This window comes from Penaeus vannamei, chromosome 41 (assembly GCF_042767895.1).
Source record: "Penaeus vannamei isolate JL-2024 chromosome 41, ASM4276789v1, whole genome shotgun sequence".
In the NCBI taxonomy this organism is placed as follows: Eukaryota; Metazoa; Arthropoda; class Malacostraca; order Decapoda; family Penaeidae; genus Penaeus; species Penaeus vannamei.
The window spans coordinates 24,812,781-24,826,735 of record NC_091589.1 but is presented as its reverse complement, the minus strand read 5'-3'; positions in this window follow the sequence as shown (position 1 = coordinate 24,826,735).

Sequence of the window (13,955 nt, the reverse complement as noted above, 5' to 3'; positions counted from 1 at the left end):
ATGTTCTAACTGATTGATATTTCTATAAACAACCACAGATTGTTGATATAAAGATTAGCATGTAGGATAAAGTGATGAAATAATCAATATCAGGGAAATAGAAGTCAACATAAAGAGAATGTTTTGTTAATGACATATTTTTCATATTTTAGTAGAATCATATTGTTTGTGTGAATATAAACTAATCCCTTAGTGTTTAAAAGGAAGTTAAAGGTCGTACCAAAGACGAAGAAAATAACCACCAGATCGCGCTTCAATTGTTCTCTCTCTCTCTCTCTCTCTCTCTCTCTCTCTCTCTCTCTCTCTCTCTCTCTCTCTCTCTCTCTCTCTCTCTCTCTCTCTCTCTCTCTCTTATTTTAAGATTTAAAAAAAAGCAAGACTAAATATGAAATCGTTGGAAATGTGGGGAAAAAATAAACGTAAAAACATGTCTTCTTACATACAATTAAGGTTAACTGTTAGATTACACATTTGGCTGTAAATATTTCATAAAATACAAAATAGTCTACATTAGATTCAGATGAAATCGATAAATGGAATGATGATACAAAAGTTATTAGTGTAAAAGAGAGAGAGAGAGAGAGAGAGAGAGAGAGAGAGAGAGAGAGAGAGAGAGAGAGAGAGAGAGAGAGAGAGAGAGAGAGAGAGAGAGAGAGAGATTGGCAGATAGGCAGAGAACGAAGGAAAGAATTGACTGAGATAACAGGGAAATGGAGATTTATCAAATACATTTCTACACACACACACACATACACACACGCTCAACGGGTGGTTTAGATGCCTCACCTGTGTGTAAATCTCCACGCATGATTAACTTGCGGTAAATGTGTTGAGGTGAATTATATTGATTGAGGTGAATTATATTCGTATGAATTGAGGACATGGAACAAAGTATTCTTAATATTCAATTTCGTTGCTTTTATTTTTATAGTAATTGCTGTTGTTATTGTTATTTTTCATAGATTATTTATATTGCTACTTTTAATAAGACTTTGACAGATGCATGAAGGACAGAGTTTCATGGTGGAACCAAACTGCCACAGGGCGCTGTGTGAACGCATCAGGGCCTACAGGCTTTTTCAAAAGTAACATCATTAACGAGGCCTTTTGCAACTACAAACTAGCACGATCTAGGGCTCGTACAACAATAAGACCAGCCATAAGAGACTCCTGGCAGAGCTTTGTCTCTACAGTTAAATGCAATACATCAATATCACACGTTTGGTCCAATGTCACTTTTTTAATCTTCATGAAGGAACATATTTCGATTCACCTAGACTGCTAATGCACTCGTCAGGCAGTTCCCAGATACAAGCAGCTCAGAAATTTACTATCCCGCATTCCTGACCACCAAGGAAGCGGCTGAGCTGCAACTTACACAGTTTGTCACCTAACCTCTTTCTCCTATCTCTCCCTTCTTCCTTTCCATTGCCTCCCCTTCTCGCCCTTTTCGTTTTTATTCTCCCTTTCATGTCTTCCCTTTTTCCCTCCTCCCCTTTCCCTTTGTCTCCAGCCTCTGTATTCATTCACATTTTGTTAGGATGTCCGTGGATATCATGGTAGTGGATAAGCAGTTCATATTTATAATATCCTACAAGCATTAAGGTCCAGCCTCACTAATCAAGTAATCAAAATATGATGTTTTAATCGCATTTTACAGACGAATAAGTGCACAAAAATAAAGATGAAAATTAAAACGAATAAGTGCACAAAAATAAAGATGAAAATTAAAACGTCAAGGTAAATAATGTTTTATTTTCTAATATATTTTATATTCCATTCGACTGATGACTTGATGACCCCTCACTTTTAGTCATACTCAAGAAAAAAAGATCAGTGTTATTTATAATACACCAAATGACATCAGAGCAGCTCATTATTATTACATTATTTCGTTATTGTTTCAATATCGAAATAATTGATATGAGATAAAATACTTATGTGACATGATATTCTGATTGCATATTTCGTTGCCATTACTGATATAGTAATTGCAAAATCATTTTGATTTAAAACCACAATCATAAGGACTGTTGTTGTTTTCATCGTTGTTGTAGCAGTGGTGTATATATATTGAATGATAAGTTGCCTTTGGTAGAGTACGAGAGTCCAACGCCTTTGGTGTCAACCGCTGATTGGCTGCTCAATGCACTGCCAGGCGTATAGCGAAGCATCCTACCTCATCCCACACTCATCGCTCAACTATCGACAATAACACGAGGGAAAGCTTTAATTCTTTATTTTTACCCCAAGTAAGATTAGGGGAGTTTAAAAGAAATGTCCACTTGATTTTGATCGTATCTTTCCCTTTCTTTCCGTTTCTTTTATTTATTTTCCTCTTACTATTTTTTCTTCTCTCAATCCTGACGGGAAGGTCTAAGGGGGAAATCGTCTTCAGTTTTTCATTTGTAGGTTGATGAAGTACCAAGTCAGTGTGCTGGACGTTCGTTAGGTTGATATTGGCATACTGCGTGATGGAAGGATCGCCCTTATCGCTTGCGTCCTTTCTGGCTTTCGTTAGCAACGCTTGATTTTTAATCCACGCCCTTCTCTATTTTTTTTATAACCCTTTCTTACTTTTTTGGATTTCTGTTTCTTCCCTCACTTCCTTCTTTGTTATACGCACTTCGTATTTATTTTGAGACTTTCTATCTACCTTCCATTGCCTTTGAATACAAACACTTTTTGTGCACAAAAATAAATGAGATCGTGATATATCAGTTAATGTATTTTTTATTAATTTACTGATTTATATTCGTACGAACTGAGGACATGGAACCGTATTTTCTTACTATTCACATTTGTTGTTTTTATTGTTATAGTAATTGTTGCTCTTATTGCTATTTTCTATTGCTAGCATTTACATGATCATTATTATCATCAATGTTTCTAGTAGTAATATCCTATTCATCGTTTTTTATCTATTACCATCATCATAATGAGTGTTGCTATTGATATAATTATCATCAATTTTGTAGTTATCATGTATTTGTATTAAATCAACATGTTACTTGGCGAATTCCTTATATATCCATATCGTTAGAGAATTAGGAGTCATTGGAGGATATTTAATCCTAGGATATAAGATCCTTGGCACCTCATAAATTTTCGTAATGGTTCTGTTATTTTTTCCTGGCATTTAACTACCTATTAAAACTAATTGTAAATGACTGATATTTCTATAAACAACCATGGGATGTCGATATAAAGATTAGCATGTAGGATAAAATGATGAAATAATTAATATCAGGGAAATAGAAGTCAGCATAAAGAGAATGCTTTGTTAATGACATATTTTTCATATTTTAGTAGAATCATATTGTTTGTGTGAATATAAACTAATCCCTTAGTGTTTAAAAGGAAGTTAAAGGTCGTACGAAGAAAATAACCACCAGATCAATTGTTCTCTCTCTCTCTCTCTCTCTCTCTCTCTCTATCTATCTATCTATCTATCTCTCTCTCTCTCTCTCTCTCTCTCTCTCTCTCTCTCTCTCTCTTATTTTAAGATTTTACCAAAAAAAAAAAAAAAAAAAAGTATGACTAAATATGTACGTGATGGAAATGTGGGAAAAAAATTAATAAACGTAAAAAACATGTTTTCTTACATACAATTAAGGTTAACTGTTAAATTACACATTTGGCTGCAAATATTTCATAAATATATTACATATATTCATATATACATAAATATGTATATGCATATATGTATTTACACACACACACACACACACACACACACACACACATATATATATATATACATATATATATATATATATATATATATATATATATATATATATATATATATATATATATATATATATATATATATATATATATATATATATATATATATATATATAAATTCCTGAGTCTCCTCTTTCTTCTTTTTACCTTTCCTCTATCTCTCCCTTCTTCCTCTCCTTTGCCTCCCTTTCTCTCCCTTTTCGTTTTTATTCTCCCTTTGATGTCTACCCTTCATTCTTCCGCTTTCCCTTTGTCTTCAGCCTCTGTATTCATTCACATCTTCTTAGGATGTCCGTGGATGCCATGGCAGTGGATGAGAAGGCAGAGCATGTGAGGATGAAATAGAGGTCGGGACCCTGGCTTTATTGTCGTTCAAGTCTAAATGGTCAGCCACCACAGGCGTTCTGGCCCAGCCTTATTAATTAAGTTATTTAGATTACTATGTTTTAATTACAAATTGTAAGCGATTATGCACACAAAAAAATGGTGAAATTTGTGATTTAACCTGTATAATTATCTAATTTCCTTAAAGGATTTATATTCAATTGTACTGATGACTTGATGACAACTCACTTTTAGTCATAGTCAGGGAAAAAAAATTGTGATACATATAACATCAGAGCAGTTCGTTATTATTAGAATATTTCGTTTTTGCTTCAATCTCGAAATAATTTATATAGGATAAAAGACTTATGTGACACGGTATTCTGATTGCTAATTTCGTTGCCATTATCGATATAGTAATTGCATAATCATTTTCATTTAAAACCACAATCATAAGGAGTGTTGTTTTCATTGTTGTTTTAGTAGTGGTCTATATATATTGAAGCAGATGTTTTACCCCAAGTAAGATTTACGGAGTTTAAAAGAAATGTCCACTTCATTTTGATCGTATCTTTCCCTATGCTTTCCGTTTCTTTTATTTCTTTTACTCTTCTTATTATTATTTTTTCTTGTCTTAACCCTGACGGGAAGGTCTAAGGGGGAAATCGTCTTCAGTTTTTCATTTGTAGGTTGATGAAGTACCAAGTCAGTGTGCTGGACGTTCGTTAGGTTGATATTGGCATGCTACGCGATAGAAGGATCGCCCTTATCGCTTGCGTCCTTTCTGGCTTTCGTTAGCAACGCTTGATTTTTAATCCACGCCCTTCTCTTTTTTTCAACCCTTTCTTACTTTTTTGGATTTCTGTTTCTTCCCTCACTTCCTTCTTTGTTATACGCACTTCGTATTTATTTTGAGACTTTCTATCTACCTTCCATTGCCTTTGAATACAAGCACTTTTTGTGCCCAAAAATAATTGAGTAATACCAAATTCTCGGTGACCATATATTTTATTATTTTACTGATTTATATTCGTATGAACTGAGGACATGGAACAGTATTTTCTTACTATTCACATTTGTTTTTATTTTTATAGTAATTGTTATTCTTATTGTTAATTTCTATTGCTAGCATTTACATGATCATTATTATCATCAATGTTTCTAGTAGTAATATCTTATTCATCATTTTTTATTTATTACCATCATCATAATGGGTGTTGGTATTGATATAATTATCATCAATTTTGTAGTTATCATGTATTTGTATTAAATCAACATGTTACTTGGCTAATTCCTTATATATCCATATCGTTAGAGAATTAGGAGTCATTGGAGGATATTTAATCCTAGGATATAAGATCCTTGGCACCTCATAAATTTTCGTAATGGTTCTGTTATTTTTTCCTGGCATTTAACTACCTATTAAAACTAATTGTAAATGACTGATATTTCTATAAACAACCATGGGATGTCGATATAAAGATTAGCATGTAGGATAAAATGATGAAATAATTGATATTAGGCAGTCAATAGAAGTCAACATAAAGAGAATGTTTTGTTAATGACATATTTTTCATATTTTAGTAAAATCATATTGCTTGTGTGAATATAAACTAATCCCTTAGTGTTTAAAAGGAAGTTAAAGGTCGTACCAGAGACGAAGAAAATAACCACCAGATCGCGCTTCAATTGCTCTCTCTCTCTCTCTCTCTCTCTCTCTCTCTCTCTCTCTCTCTCTCTCTCTCTCTCTCTCTCTCTCTCTCTCTATCTCTCTCTTATTTTAAGATTTTAAAAAAACAAGACTAAATATGAAATCGTTGGAAATGTGGGGAAAAAATAAATAAACGTAAAAACATGTCTTCTTACATATAATTAAGGTTAACTGTTAGATTACACATTTGGCTGCAATATTTTTCATAAAATACAAAATAGTCTACATTAGATTCAGATAAAATCAATAAATGGAATGATGATACAAAAGTTAGTACTGTAAGAGAGAGAGAGAGAGAGAGAGAGAGAGAGAGAGAGAGAGAGAGAGAGAGAGAGAGAGAGAGAGAGAGAGAGAGAGAGAGAGAGAGAGAGATGGGCAGATAAGCAGAGAACGAAGGAAAGATTTGACTGAGATAGCAGGGAAATGGAGATTTGCTAAATACATTTCTACACACGCACACACTCTGTGTGTGTGTGTGTGTGTGTGTGTGTGTGTGTGTGTGTGCTTATATATATATATATATATATATATATATATATATATATATATATATATATATATATATATATATATATATATATATATATGTACACACAGTATATATCTATACACACTGTGTATGTATATATTCATATCTATCCAACTATATATATATATATATATATATATATATATATATATATATATATATATATATATATATATATATATATCATTACAATCTCGCCAAATCCACGGCCTATGTGTAATAAAATGGTTACAAGAATGCATTCGAAGACTATTGTGCGAATTGTGCGTCGAGCATGAGGATTCGCGAATCCGAGGTTCCGAAGCGGGGGGCGCAGCAGTCTACCTGGGGGGGGGGGGGGCGACGTGGACAGAAAACGCGAGTCTCGTCTGAGCGGCCATTGCTCACTTCACTCCCAGGTACACGTGTAAGCGGTGGACTAACTCTGAAGATTAGTTTCGAACATCTGGAACCTTATCATTGCTTCTAAGTATACTGGTGATGTATATATCTGTGTTATTCATGCGTTAGGGTATGAGGTGGAACATAAGCGAAATAAGTGGTGGTGTTCTAGTGTTATCGGTGTTAATATGAATTATGCGATTATCGATTATCCGGTGTTTATATGGAAAACTGTACAGCAAGCGGGATTGTTACAAATGGGGGTAATTTTCTATATTACGTCCGCACAACCGATATCGACGATTTTGATATCGTTGGATTCCTCTCACTCTCCACATTGCAAATATATAGTTTTTATTGCGCGGAAACCCCCCGTTAGCGACAAACATGGCCCCGATAGCAAGGAGGGCATGGAAGGTTTCGGGGAAAATGCGGGGTTTAATAACACTAATGATATAACGCACAGTGAAAATAACCATGGTTATTCACATAACTTTCCATTGCAGGGGGCGACCCCCCTGGGGGGCTGCCGCCCCACATCCCCCGCCAAGGAAACAAAACCACCACGTATTCCCGTCGACGTCGGAGCGGCGGGCGTAATACAATTACCTTGTAAGATTCCCACTGAATCAACATATTAACCTTATTATAGTCAGCATTGTATATAGAGACGATTGTAGTATAATCAGGATGAACAGGGTGGCCCGCCCTCGTCGGCGGGTTTTGCGCCTCTTTCGATGTTACACCGATGGCCTCAAGGTCGAGTTTCCCTTCCTCTGGAATAACGACATTTGTATTCCTAACCGAAATAACCGTCGCGTTCAGAAGTCAGTCATAGCCGCCGCGATGGCCGAGTGTGGAGGGTGCTCGTATTCGGAGACGGATTTTCTGCGCGAAATTGCCACTAGTCAGGAAAAAATGCTAGAGATGTGCTTCTGCCACGGCCTCCTCCGTCGGGAGAAAGCCTGCGGCAGGTGCGGGCAGTCAGCACGCCCAGACCTGAAAAAGAAAAGACCTGCCGGATGCACTTTGCCTCCTTCACATTCTGCGGCAAAGGAGCACCCTCCCTACTAATTAGTGGCATTAATCAATCTGGTTAGTACCTTAAAAATCCTAGGTTATTGTAGGTTTTCGGCTCCGCATATAGTTCATGTGCGCTCTATCCTGCCATGAATACGTGGAGGTTGTTTCCTCGGCGGGGATTGGAGGGCGGCAATCCCCACAGGGGGGGTCACAGGGGGCGCAGCCCCCTGCAATGGAAAGTCATTTGAGTAACCATGGTTATTTTCACTGAGGTTATATTATTAGGGTAATTTTATATATTATGTCCGCTGCTCCGACATCGTCGCCCCCGCTATCGGGACCAAGTTTGTCGCTAATGGGGGGTTTCCGCGCAATAAAACCTACATATTTGCATTGTATAGAGTGAGAGGAATCCAACAATACCAAAATCGTCGATATCGGTTATGCGGACGTAATATAGAAAATTACCCAAATTGGGGGCCTGACCGGGATTTTATATATGGAGGTTTTGTTTCCTTGATGGGGGTTGGGGGGGGGGGGCGGCAGCCCCCCTAGAGGGGGTCGCAGCCCCCTGCAATGGAAAGTCATGCGAATAGCCATGGTTATTTTCACTGAGGTTATATTATTAGGGTAATTTTATATATTATGTCCGCCGCTCCGACATCGTCGCACCCACTATCGGGACCAAGTTTGTCGCTAACGGGGGGGTTTCCGCGCAATAAAACCTACATATTTGCATTGTATAGAGTGAGAGGAATCCAACAATACCAAAATCGTCAATATCGGTTATGCGGACGTAATATAGAAAATTACCGTCATCTGTAGGATTTAAATATAATATGGAGAATACAAGCAGTGGACAGTATCAGCCTAATACCCAAATATCTATTCTATACTGTAAATTTTGCAAAAAGGATGGTGATTTAATTAACTGCCCGCATCCTAAATGTAAGGTAGCAAAAGAAGCAAAAGATTTTAATTTTACAAAACCTGTGGCTACTACTAACTTTCCTAATAAACCATTTCAGGAAGATCCATTCAAGGCATTCCGATCAAAGGGTCACGTGTTCAGCAAGTCAGGATCTATTAATTATCCAATTGATATTGTTAGAGATACAGCATGTGCACAATCACTCGTACTGAAAAGTGCTCTGCCAGACATTGAAAGCTGCTTAACAGGTGAGAAAGTTTGGCTTGAGTATATAGAGGGATCTGCTCCTAAACATCTTGCTGAGATCTACTTAGATTGTGGTATGGTAAAAGGACCAGTAACGGTTGGTGTTGTAGATAAAATACCGATTCCTAATGCAAGTTTCCTCATGGGTAATGACTTAGCTGGACTTAGTAATACTAATATTAAGAGTAACTGACACCCCTTTGCAGTATAATAATACAACTGAACTTGAAATGGAACAGCCATATCTTTTCCCTTGTTGCGCCGTAACAAGATCTAAAGCTAAGAATAATGGGGATGAATCTTTAGCTTCTTTCAAACCTAATCAAGTAAATCATGATAATCAACCTGTAACAAAGAAAATAACTGGTAACTGAATTTCAAACTTAATGACACCAGAAAAGCTTACGTGAAGCTCAGAAAAATGATGAATCTCTTATAAAATGTCATAATGAAGCTTGTGATGATGCATTTGTTAATTCTCCTAGTTTTTACTACAAAAATGATGTACTGATGAGATTCTATCGTCCTCCTAATCTGTCTGTCTAAATGATTCATGATCTGAGAAGCATCAGATTGTCTTGCCGCAGTCTGTTAGAAAGAGTGTAATGGAGATCGCTCATGAAGGTTTTGGTGGTCATCTAGGGATCAGGAAAACTTGTCAGAAAATCTTGAATGATTTCTTTTGGCCTGGACTTGAACAAGATGTGACAAAGCACATCAATTCATGTCATGTATGTCTAGTAGTAGGGAAGCCTAATCAGCATATTCCTCCTTATCCTCTCCAACCCATTCAAGTCTCATGTGAACCTTTTCAAAATATCATAATTGATTGTGTGGGGCCTCTACCAAAGACCACAAAAGGGAATCAATATATATTGACTGTAATGTGTCCCACTACGAGGTATCCAGAGGCATTTCCACTTAAAAATATTTCTGCTAAGAGTATTTGTAAAAATCTTGTACATATGTTCACAACTTTTGGTATTCCACAGGAAGTACAGTCTGACAGAGGTAGCAACTTCATGAGTGAGCTCTTCTCTAAAGTACTCCAAGAACTGGGTGTTAAGCAGACCCTTTCCACAGCATATCATCCCGAGTCACAAGGAGCCCTGGAGCGTTGGCACCGAACTCTAAAATCCATGCTCCGAAAGTTCTGTCTGGAGAATCAGAAATGCTGGGATGAAGGTTTGCCATACATGTTGTTTGCCATTAGAGAAGCCCCTCAAGGGACCTTAGGGTTTTCACCTTTTGAACTTTTGTTTGGTAGGAAAGTAAGGGGACCTTTGAAGTTGGTTAAAGAGAAATTGCTAAATGATTCGTCTGATCATACAACTACAGTTTCAGTATACCTTAAGAATCTCCAGAAGACATTAGCACAAGTTAGACAAAGTGCAAAAATAATTTAATTAAAGGTCAAGTTAAAATGAAGCTTAAATATGATAAATGTGCCCAGCAAAGAAATTTCAAAGTCGGTGATAAAGTTCTGGCTTACATTCCCATTCCTGGTTCTCCACTGGCAGCTAAATATCAAGGGCCTTATGCTATTGAAAAGAAACTTAATGACACGAACTTAAAATTATTATTAAAGACCGTAGAAAGAGGACTCAATCAATTCATATAAATAGATTAAAGCTCTATATGCCTAATTCTCCTGATACTACAGATGACTTGCCGCAGAGACTACCTTGTAATGCTATCAATATGGTTGAAGATCCACTTGATATTAATCCTTGGATCAATGCTTGTAATTCTGATATTCTTAGTAACCTATCCTCATTCTTAAATCATCTCGGTTCAGACGAGATGCAGGGAATTTCTAATCTTTTTCAAAATTACTTACCAGTATTCTCTGACACTCCAGGTAAATGCAATGTTATCAAGCATGATATTGAACTAGTACCAGGTACGCTTCCTATACGACAAGCACCTCATCGTCTTAACCCTGAGAAAAAGCAGCAAATGAGGGAGGAAGTGAACTATCTACTGCAGAATGGCTTAGCAGTACCAAGCTCATCACTATGGGCCTCTTCATGTCTACTGGTGCCAAAGGAAGGTGGACAACTTCGTATGTGTACAGACTATAGACGACTGAATGTAGTAACTATTCCTGACTCTTACCCTTTACCTAGAGTTGATGATCTCATTGACACAGTTGGTCAGTCTAAATACTTATTTAAAATTGATCTCCATAAGGGATTTTATCAAATAATGCGAACTGAAAAAGCGCGAGTTACATTCATCACTCCATTTGGACTTTATGAATATTTAGTTATGCCATTTGGTATGAGAAACAGTCCTGCTACATTTCAGCGAGTTATGAACTTTACGCTACAAGGACTGGAAGGTGTTCACGTATACTTAGATGACATTTTGATTCTTTCAGAAACTTGGTCTCAGCACTTGAAAAGTTTGTCGTGTGTTTTGCAGAAACTACAAGATGCCAATTTGACCATCAGATTAGCCAAGCGTACCTTCTGCAGTGCCACAGTTACGTATTTGGGACATATTGTCGGAAATGGAAAAGTTAGACCCAAGACGGCAAACGTCGAAGCCATTCTAAACTACCAAGTTCCAAGCACTCGGAAATCCCTCATGCGCTTCCTTGGTATGGTGGGATTTTTTTCCGACGCCACTGCCCAAAGCTCGCAGAAGTCGCTGCTCCGCTGACGCGTCTTACCAGCCGGAAAGTATCTTTCAACTGGACTCCAGAATACCAGAGGTCCTTCGAACAGCTGAAGCAGTTCCTTTCCAGCGACCCCGTGTTGGCAGCTCCAGATTTCCAGAAGCCTTTCATCCTGCACACAGATGCCAGTGACCTCGCTACCGGTGCTGTCCTCCAAGATGACGACCAAGGTGTTCTACATCCAGTAGCTTACCACTCGACCAAACTTGCGAAGCATCAACTAGCATACAGTACCATCGAGAAGGAATTGCTCGGAATCATTAATGCAATCAAGAAGTTCGATTGTTATCTGCATGGCGGCGCTCATCCTATTCAAATCTTCACTGACCGCAATCCACTGACCTTCCTGGAGAAGAACAAATACTCCAATCAGCGACTACTGAGATGGTCGTTGTCCCTTCAGCCGTATCATCTCCGGGTGAAACAGAAAACAGAAAACGGGAGTCTCGTCTGAGCGGCCATTGCTCACTTCACTCCCAGGTACACGTGTAAGCGGTGGACGAACTTTGAAAATTAGTTTCGAACATCTGGAACCTTATCATTGCTTCTAAGTATACTGGTGATGTATATATCTGTGTTATTCATGCGTTAGGGTATGAGGTGGAACATAAGCGAAATAAGTGGTGGTGTTCAAGTGTTAGCGGTGTTAATATAAATTATGCGATTATCCGGTGTTTGTGGAAAACTTGTGCTTGTGATTCTACTAATCATTCATGGTGTGTGTTCTTTTTATAAAATATTGAATGTTTTGTTGTGTATAAAATAATCATTTAAATAATTAAACATGTGAAATATAGTTCAATTTAAATAAACCTATTTGAGATAAATCTACATAATTAATTCTGATAATCCAAGGATCCTAAGAAGCATTAAATGTGAATATAATCTTAATGGAGAAAATATGCTATACTAAATATACATTACAAGTGATTATAACTAGATGATGGACATGTATGGATAATGAAGAATAACTAAATAAGAGGACTAAAATAAAATAAACAATACTGGAATAACTGAATAATTCTGAAATGAGTAATTGAAAGATACTGATTGAACAAAAATAATCCTGAACAATAACTTCATAATTAACTAGTGATTCAAAAGTACATTTAATAATAAATCAAACACATGAATTAAATAACTTTATTAACCTAAGTTAAATAACCTACTAATTCATAAGCTATAATGTTTAACTATTTCCAGTACTTGTAATTATTCCGCTACTTCTAGACATCTTAAGACTTGATCTTACTTGTACTATAAACCTACATTGTACAGCAAGCGGGATTGTTACAATATAAATACATGTGTGTATGTATGGTCATGGCACTTTTGGAGTGTCTGGCTGGGATACCCCACCATTGAAAATGTGTCACTGCTTAATTCTGGTAAAGTGGGCTTTACTGATGAATCTGAAGTCGTTTTCATTTTGTTACCCCATGCCCCTCAGATACCCCAGCTGAGGGGCATGACACTTTTGGGGTATCTGGCTGGGATCCCCACCACGAGAAATGTCTGTCATTGGCCATTTCTTATACATTTTATCATGCTTATTACATTTTTACTTGTTATTTTCTTTGTTACTTACAAGAGAGAAGCAAGCTCAAATTTTTCATATATTATCCTGCCCCTGTGTACTGCAGGGGACCGGCAGACGTCCATTTCTTTGTCTGTCCAAGTATACACACCATTGCTTGCCACAACTGATTTTGTTACCTTTCCAGCTTGGCTGATCCCTGCGGGCTCCCGGTCTATCAAGGGTGGTAGCAAAGGGCCAAATCGTACTTCTGTCGCTATTCTTTCTTATTTTAAGAATTAAAAAAAAGATTGTCTATAGAAATATGGAAAAATAAAAACGAAACAAAAAAAAATGATTTTTACTCCACGCCATTCTTTTTCTTTTTCTTCTTTTTTAACCCTTTCTCTCGTACTTCTTCCTCACTTCTTTCATTGTTATACGTCTTACGTAATTTATCTTGCAATTATTTTTCCTCTTTCATTGCCTTAAGTACAAACATATTTCGTGCTCAAAAATAAGTTGAGAAGTATTTCGATGTAGTCAAGCTATTAATCATTTATATTCATATTGACTGAGGACATGGAACAGGATATTCTTATAATAAATTTTTTTTGTTTTTATTGTTACAGCTATTGCTGTTATTGTTATTTTTTATAGAATATTTATATTGCTATCATTTACGTGATCATTATCATTATCAATAATTCTAGTAGTAATATCCTAATCACTTTTTTATTATCATCCTCATAATGAGTGTTGCAATTGATATAATTATCACTAATTTTGTAGTTATGTATTTGTATTAAATCAACCAGTTACTTGGCCAATTCCTTATATATCCTTATAATTGGACAATTA